General features: G+C 40.3%; 1 pseudogene; it reads left to right on the forward strand.

Moving 5' to 3' along the window:
- Window positions 1–5,018: 5,018 nt before the first annotated feature.
- On the forward strand, window positions 5,019–6,411 carry LOC114614885 (annotated as a pseudogene).
- The last annotated feature ends 2,507 nt before the right edge of the window (window positions 6,412–8,918 follow it).

Below are 8,918 nucleotides of genomic sequence, written 5' to 3' on the forward strand. Positions count from 1 at the left end.
TAATTTATCTTTTTAATTATATTGATGATTAGATTCCAAAGTTATTGTGGAGGTGGATATTAAACTCCTTCTTTCCTAATACTACAATGTGCTTTGTTTTAGTCTTGCTAGTAGCTAATCCTGAAAACCTGGTATTTTCTGTGTGTAAGGTAGGTCCGTGTTCTTGGCTCAGCCAATAATGAGGAACTTCTCATCTGCTTTGATTTAAAAGACTTTGTGTTGGTAGTTGAATCTGAGGTTTGCCTAGACTTTTATTCCACCAAACTGCACCTCCAGTTAATCCAAATCCTGGGTACTACCTCACAATAAATTTGGTTTGAGATACAGGTGACAATGGAGAAAATTGTGAAACTTGGTAGTTTTCACAAGTGTCATAGTATAGAGAATTCATGACAAATCTCTGAGATGAATTTAATTTGTTACTTTCTAGACGTGTAAGCCACTTTAAATGCAGTCTCCTAAATCATATGCACTTTATAGAATATCTTCATTCTAACCTTGTTTGTTATGTATTTTAAACTACTGATTACATACAAATAACAACATTTTATGGATTCATGCTCATTTTCAGAACAGCAATGTATAATTTTTTCTTGAGATTTTTGTACATGCATATACCATATTTTGATCAAGTCTATCACCTTCACTTCATATTTAATTCTCCCTTATACTATTTTCCCATACCACTTTTCCCTCACAACTTTTTGTGCTTTTATGTTTCTAAACTCATGCAGTCTGCTTAGTGCTTATGTATAGGGGTATAAACTCATCTAATGCCATATGCACAGCCTCACAGGGACCATATCCCTAAAGGAAACTGACTCTCCTTCCCCTAGGAGCCATCAACTGCAAATAATATCTTATCTAGAGAGGAGACTTACTTCACTAGTCTCTCTTATCCCTGCAGGGCTTTTGGTGGGCCTGATCTTCTCTAGGTCTCCTGTCTATAGTTACACCCACTATGAGTTCCTGAATGTAGCAGCACTACTACTACTGGCAAATACTGTTTTACTGCAGATGTCTACTTTCTTTGGCACTTAGAAGGTTTCCACTTAAATTTCTTCAATAATCCACAAGCCTTGAGGGGATTGATGTGATACAGTTGCCCCATTTATAAATGACTATTTTTTAGTCTTTTATAACTGAATGTTGACCAGCTAAGGATCTGTGTAATAATCTACTGGAGAAAGAAAAGCTACTCTGATGATTGATGAAAATTCACTTGTCTGTGGATATAAGGATAAAACTTAAGGAGAGTCTAATACAATGTTTATTCAGTAGAACAATAGTATTCAGTTATCCTTAGTCCCTATGACCTGGCTAGTGATGGCATTTGGGCCCTGGAAAAAGTACCAGAAAGGAACACCTAGACCTATTGTGCCACTGGGTATAACTTGCCAGACTAGTCACCATTTTACCTCTCATGGTAAGAATGTTTATTATTTTTCTCTTCTGATCGTGTATATGGAACCTTAAGGCAATATTGAAACTAGTCACAAAAGATGAAACTTCCAGGTCATTGCCAGTTTGATTACTTCATGTTCTATGACTCAAGTATCTTGAGTATTTGGCAATAAATTTTTACTGTTAAATTCTGGAATGTAACCAGAGCAATGGTAATATCCTGTAATGTTTACAAGGGCTCTGTGGTTCATTTTAATTGTGCAGAATAATTAAAAAATACTCTCTTGAAAACTAAAAATAAGTTAGATATATTCATAAAATGAAACATAAAATAACTTTAAAGATGTATTGGAAAAATATGAGCAATGGATAGAATGCAAGGAAAAAGGCAAAAACTAGATAGAACTGTTTGCAAAAGCATGATTGAATTCTTTAGACAATATATTAACCAAGAAAAACCAAGTACAATTATTTACCTAAATTATGATTTCATTTGCATAAATAAAAGGCAAGGGATCAGAATTAAATGTGTATGTATATGTAAAACATTCTGAATTACCAAATAATAAATTTATTCCCACAGTATTCAGTTGGAAGCTTAAGATGGTTTACAGTTGTGTGCAACATCATCAAAAATGTTGGACATTTTTCATTGACAGGGGCACATTGCTATGTGTTTTATCACCATTATTTTCAAACTACTTAACATTTATGCATGTTTCTATAAAATGCTGTACTATGCAATTATAGCGCACACAAGGAGAAAATGCGAACTAAAGGAAGATGGGAATGGTGAAATGCTTATATATAAGACAAAACCTTCTTGTAGGAAAAAGTTACAAAGGACTGAATATGTGAGCTGATACCTCATGGTCATCAGATATCAAGAGTCTCCAGCATCAGGAAGAACTAGTTATGTTTATATTAACCAGAGAGGACTGATGGGTTTTTGTCAAAGAAAGGGAATAAAAAGAAAACAGTGAAGGACAGGAAATATACGATTTTCAAACTCCAAAACAAGGCCACTCTTGTTTCTCCTGGCCAGGAGTCCATAGCAGATCTTACCAGTAAAATTCATAGAAATTTCAGAAGACGCCATGTTTAAATATGCCACCAGATCTTTCGTTATATATCATAACTCTCTAGATTTGGTTTCTGTTTCAGATCAAACTATGTGTGGAACTCTAACCATTTAAGACATTTATATACATTAAGAATTACATAACAGGGCTGACTAGTTCATTACATACACATTATTTTACTAAACTAAACTTTAGATATTTTCTTCCAGCATATTTAATAATGCAGGATTATACAAAAATATATATCAAAAGCTCAAAGGAAACAGTTTTCTTTGGCCATTTGAATAAATCTTTGGAAAGTAAATCTTTGATTTGATAATAAATGCATCTGGTATGTGTGAAGGAATTGAGGGCAGAATCTACATTGCAGTTAATGATTAAAAATGGCTTCATTGGAACAAAGTGGAAGTTCAACTTACCTTTCTAATTAAATGCCTTTGCAGATATTTCTTTGCCCACTATGATGCCTATGGTGATACACTGCCCAAATCTGATGCGGCAAAATATGACTTCATTGTTTCTTTTAGTTGTGGCCTTTATGCAGCACTTTAATTGATTATAGTTTACATCCAGAAGAAGGAATGTAAGTAATGAAGTTCAGTAAATCACAGTATAGATATCCATTAAAATATCTTTGAAATAAGAAATCATCTGAACATTCTTCTGTAATTTTAAAAGAAATTTTTAAGTACAATATAAGCTATCCTTAAGTGTTATCCAGTGAGGCATTACTGGAAATAACTTTTCTCAAGAAGTCATCAAATGTAGACACCTTCTGGGTTAGGGATGTTGGCTTGTGTCCACTTCTCCTCACAGAGGACTATATCAGTTTCAGACCATTGAAGACCCCATGCACGTTGCCACAGGCTCTGTGGGTTCATATGGACATAGGTTCTGCTTTAGTAGGCATTGTTTTGGGCTTGCCTTCCATTCCTTCTGGCTCTTATATTCTTTCTGTTTCCTTTTCTTCATGGTTCCCTGAGTACATGCCCCCTCTACCACCCTGCTTCATGGGGAGATTGGTGAAGACATGTCCACTAGGACTGAGTGCTCCAAGGTTTCACACTCTTCACATTGCCCAGCTGTACGTCTCTGTATTTGTTCTCACCTGTTATATAAGGAAGTGTCTCTGATGATAGCTGAGTAAGGCACTGATCTATGAGTATAACAAGATATTATTGAGTCATTTCTTTAGTAGGACGCAAGTATTGGCTTTTCTTTAGCTCCTTGGGCTATCTAGTCTTAGGTTCTTGGCCATTTGCGCATTGTTGCAGATGGGTTTCCTCTCATAGTGTGGGGCTTAAACCCTGGCAGATGTTGGAGTATCATGAACACTAACCAGTAGGAATGAGGTTCTAGGGAGGCAAAAGCTTGACTTCTCCATATACAGTGAGTTGTATAGACATTCTCGTCAGCAATAGAACTTTGCCATCAGTTTGTAGAGAGGAATCAATAGCCTTGGCAACAGCCTGCGTTATTTGTTTCCATAGGTCCCCTTTTGCAACAAGTAGGATCATCTTCATGTATGTGTATATTTTAGGAATCTTCTACTATGTTAGGTTTTCACCCTTGTGGGTTTTGAGGACTGTTTTGTTTTGTTTAATTTTTAATGATTTTGTTTCTTGGGACCATATGCTTGGAAAATTGTTTTCCAGCCCTTAACTATGAGGTAGTGTCTGTCTTTGACACTTAGGTGAGTTTCCTGTATGCAGCAAAATGCTGGGTCCTGTTTACATATCCAGTCTGTTAGTCTGTATCTTTCTATTGGGGAATTGAATCCATTGATATTAAGGAATAGCGATTGTTGCTTCCAGTTATTTTTGTTGTTAGAGGTGGAATTATGTTTCTGTGGCTATCTTCTTTTAGGTTTTTTGCAAAAAGATTACTTTCTTGCTTTTTCTAGATTTTGAGAGGTAATTTCATTCCTTGCATGTCATACTGTTTGCTCCTCCACTCACATACACGCTCTTTCAAAGCACACAGCCATAGCATACTGAAGTGAGCTCTGAGGCTCAATGCCAAGAAGGAACACTATGTTCATACCATCCAAAGAAAAATGTTAGTCAGCATTTTAGTACCTTATGGATGAAATAATCAATGATGAAAATTTTGAACATGTTAGCAGTCACAGTTGAAACCATTGGTACCTTCAAGTTGGCAGGTTAACTACAGAAGTTTAACAGTGCCAAAGTACAAAACTGTAGAAACTGACACTAATGAGTTTTCAGTTAGTTTAATAATACTTGACTTCCTTTCCTTACAGACATAAGAGCTGATTCTGAGATGCCTCTTCAGAACCCATATATTCTCAAATCATTCATTAATTGACAGTGTACAAGAACCTGTATTTTGTCATATGTCTTGAAGCTAAGGGCTTCAATATAAGACCTATAAGGAAGGGTACCAATTAGCACAAATGACTTCCCACATATTTTCAGTTTAAGAGTTTTAAACTGTATAATCTTTCAACATAATTAATAATTTTATTTGTACTTTACCATTTTTTTAAAAGATAAGAACACATCACCAGCAATGAGGACACCCAGAGCTTCATCAGGTTCTCTGTTTCTGCCCTCTGTTTCCACAAGGAAGCACACGGCCAGGGAGGCCAGGATGGCCAGTGTTGGAAGAAAGCAGCAGATCCTGAACGAAGAAGAGTACATAGAGAGACTTCTTCCCTGATGTGGAGAAGCTACAGACTCAGAAGGAGTACCTGGAAGCTGAGGAAAATGGAGATTTGGAACACATATGCCAGACTGCCATCAAGTTTGGCTCTGCCCTGGACAAGGTATCTCAGGAATCTATACCACCCTATGTTACTCCAGCCACTGTTGAAACTCCTGAGATACACCCGAGCTCTGGTGTGCTGGGCAACAAGCCACAGACCCAGGGTGGAGTCCTAGATGACAGAGAGGCAGAAGATGAGGAGAAAGAACCGCTGCCCACCCTGGATGTCTTCTTGAACCGCTACACAAGTGAGGACAATGCCTCCTTCCAGGAGATCATGGAGGTGGCCAAGAAAAAAAATCCATGCCCACCATGCATCGCTCTACCAGGCTGAAGAGGAATTTGAGAAGCGACAGAAAGATAATCTCAAACTCCCATTGGCAGAGCACCAAGCCATTGAGAACAGTCAGGCTGGAGTGGAGACCTGGAAGTACAAGGTCAAGAACTCTCTAATGTACTATCCCGAGGGTGTCCCTGATGAAGAACTGTTGTTCAAGAAGCCACAGCAGATAGTGCATAAGAACACAGGCTACCTCCGGGACCCTTTCAATCAGGCTCTGAGCAGGTCCCAGCTTCAGCAGGCAGCTGCCCTCAATGCCCAGCACAAACAAGGCAAGGTAGGCCCTGATGCCAAAGAACTTATTCCCCAGGAATCTCCCAATGTGAGCGGCTTTGGAGTCATTACCACTCCTTCTCCTTCCCCTGTTGTGAATGAGTCCCCACTGATGGTGTGGGGAGAAGTTGAGAACACACCTCTGCTAATCAAAAAGTCTGAGAGTCCCTATGTGGACAGGACACTGGGACCCACATTCAAGATATTGGAACCAGGACGCAGGGAGCATCGAGGACTGAAGATGGCCAATGAGGCAGCTGCCAAAAACTGGGCCAAGAAGCAGAAAGCATTGCAAAGAGTTCCAGTCTTACTCCCAAAGGTCTGAGCCCAGCCATGTCCCCAGGCCTACAGCGCCTTGTAAAGAGGACAGCCAGCAAGTATATAGATCGTGCCCTGCGGGCAAGTTATACACCCTCCCCAGCACACTCTACCTACCTCAAGACCCCTTCTGGTAGGCCGCAGACACCCACAAGCACACCAGACCCTAGGTCTGCTACACACACACTCCTCACACAGGACCCAGCCTCCATCACAGACAACCTGCTACAGTTTCCTGCTCGGTGCAAAGCTTCAAACTTCTTTTAGAGCCAGGTCTGGCTGGACCTGTGTATGTTTTGTGGGACCCTTTGAGAAGCATCTAGGACAGCTTTCAGAAGACTCTAGGCCTTGGAGACCCAGACCACAGGCAGTTGATCAATCCAGAACCACAAGTATATAGTGCTGTGCCCCTGGCCAGGTTGTCACATTACACTGACCACTCCTCCAGGGGCCTGATGAAACTGTCTTCTAGTTAGCCCTCAACTGAATCCTCATTAAAAAAACACCTGGCACTCTCTGACCCAGCTGCTGATTCATGTTCTGGGGCCCATGCGGGTGTCTCAGGACCTCGGGGTTAGAAACAAGTCTCTAGGCCAGGATACATTGGCTCACAGAGCTGCCTTCTATGCTGAGATCACACCCGAGCCTTTCACTGTAACAGTTAGCACAGACCCCAAAAGTTGTGTCATTGAGCTCATGGGTCTCCCAGCTAGGGCTGGCCATTGGGTTTGTTGGTTACAGGCTCTGGTAGATCCTGTACATCAGGCTTAACAGAACCAGTCCTCTTCCTGTGACTTCAGTCAGTACCTCCCAGCAACCTGACTGCCTCACTGATCTCCTCTCTGAACTAATGGTCTCCAGCACTGCCTACTGCACTCTGCTGAAATACCAGCCTTTCCTCAGCCTGAGCTGTACTACAGGGAAAAAAAAGAGTGTGGATTCCCTGCAAACCTGCAAATGCTTTGCGCACCAGCAACGTCAGCTATTTGCCTATGGACTGAGAGTAACTAGCTCTCAAGTAACTAGAGGCCAGATATGCCTGTGAACCTGTGCCTAAAGAACAGACAGGTCTCTGCTCTCTGGGTCTAATAGAGTCAAAAACTGTGATCTAATTCTCCAGCCTATGGTTTTCAAGTAAGGGGCTTCTTAGGGCCTGCCCTCTGAGCAGCCCAGGGCTTAAGTTACTAAGGCAGTCGAAAGCACACCAGACTCTTGCTTTGATTGCTATTTGCTTCACACACGTATCTTACCTTGATTCCATGATAGCCACCTCTTCTAGTCTGCTGGCATTGAGCCTCTCAGGCCTCAACACTCACATTCTCTGGAGATCACCAGGGTTGGGTGCCTCCTGCCTTGGGCCTTGTACTATTTAGTGTTTGTCAGTTTGACAAAAGCTAGAATCACCAGGGAAGAAGGAACCTCAAATTGAAGAATCACCTCTCAGCATATTGACCTGACAACACAGCTGCAGACATTTTCTTGAATGCTAATTGATGTAGGAGGGCAAAGTCCCACAGTGGCATCCTTGGGCAAGTGGTCCTGGGTTGTATAAGAAAAGTCTGGGAGGAAGCTAGAGAGGAAGCTAGCCAGGAAGCTGTACTCCTTTATGCTTTCTGCTTCAGATCCTACTTGAGTTCTTACTCTGGCTTCCCTGGGTGATGCATGGTGACCTGAAAGTGTGAGCTCAATAAACCGTTTCCTCCCTTAAAATAAACAACAAACAAACAAGACAAAACACATTACTTAGAATCTCATAGTCTCTCTGGGAAGAAGTCTTTCTCTCTCTCTCTCTCTCTCTCTCTCTCTCTCTCTCTCTCTCCCCCCCCCTCTTTAGTTCCTTTTATTTTATTTTACTTTTTTGCTTCTTTTTATCTTATAAAGTATATCACTGTAGCCTAAGTTGCCTTCAAACTCAATTTGTTAGATTGGCCAGTGCCACTCATGTAACCCACTCACATCACCTCCTCAGAATACTGGGATTACAACCATAAACTACAACAGATGTAACTGCACCTTAGTTTAGAAAAGAAAATATTGAGCCAACAACTGAATCAATCTAACAAGTCAAAATAAGTGATTTCTCTCTGAGGCTATTTGTCTATTATTATTAGTAGTAGTAGTATTTTAATTGGTTTTTCAAGAGACGGTTTCACTACATAGCTTTGGGTGTCCTGGAACTCACTTTGTAGACCAGGCTAGCCTAGAACTCACAGAGATCCACTTGTCTCTGCCTTCGGAGTATAGGGATTAAAGGCGTGGACCTCAAATGTCTGTCTTGTCCAGTATTCTATAAGCACTCTGTCTTTGTTGTTTCTCTTGACTGCTTAGCTCTGTTATTTCAGTATTTTTACATGTACAAGCTACCTTCCCTATAGAAAGCAGAGTTAGATCCTGTTTCTATGTGTTTTTGTACTAATATTGTCTTACACTCTGCTTGTGTCTAAGGCTTGAAATCATCGCATTGACTTTCATCTGTGATTTTACTCCTTCTCATCTCTGGTTTCTCTCTGATTCAGATGTTTGGGTTTTTTATTTTGTTGTTGTTGTTTTGTGTATTAGTTAGTTTTATGTTAATGTGACAAAAAATCTCAAATTTTGAGATCATAGCTACCTAATATCACACGTGGACCTGCATCCAAGGCAAAGGATTTATTTTGGCTTTAATTTTCAGAAGATTCAATCCATTGTATCTTGGCCTCCTACACATGGGCCTATCATCTTGCCAGGTCAATATGACCTATGTCATGAATCATAATGGAACAAGCTAATAACTA

Source organism: Grammomys surdaster, unplaced genomic scaffold, assembly GCF_004785775.1.
Source record: "Grammomys surdaster isolate TR1022 unplaced genomic scaffold, NIH_TR_1.0 126531, whole genome shotgun sequence".
Taxonomy (NCBI): domain Eukaryota; kingdom Metazoa; phylum Chordata; class Mammalia; order Rodentia; family Muridae; genus Grammomys; species Grammomys surdaster.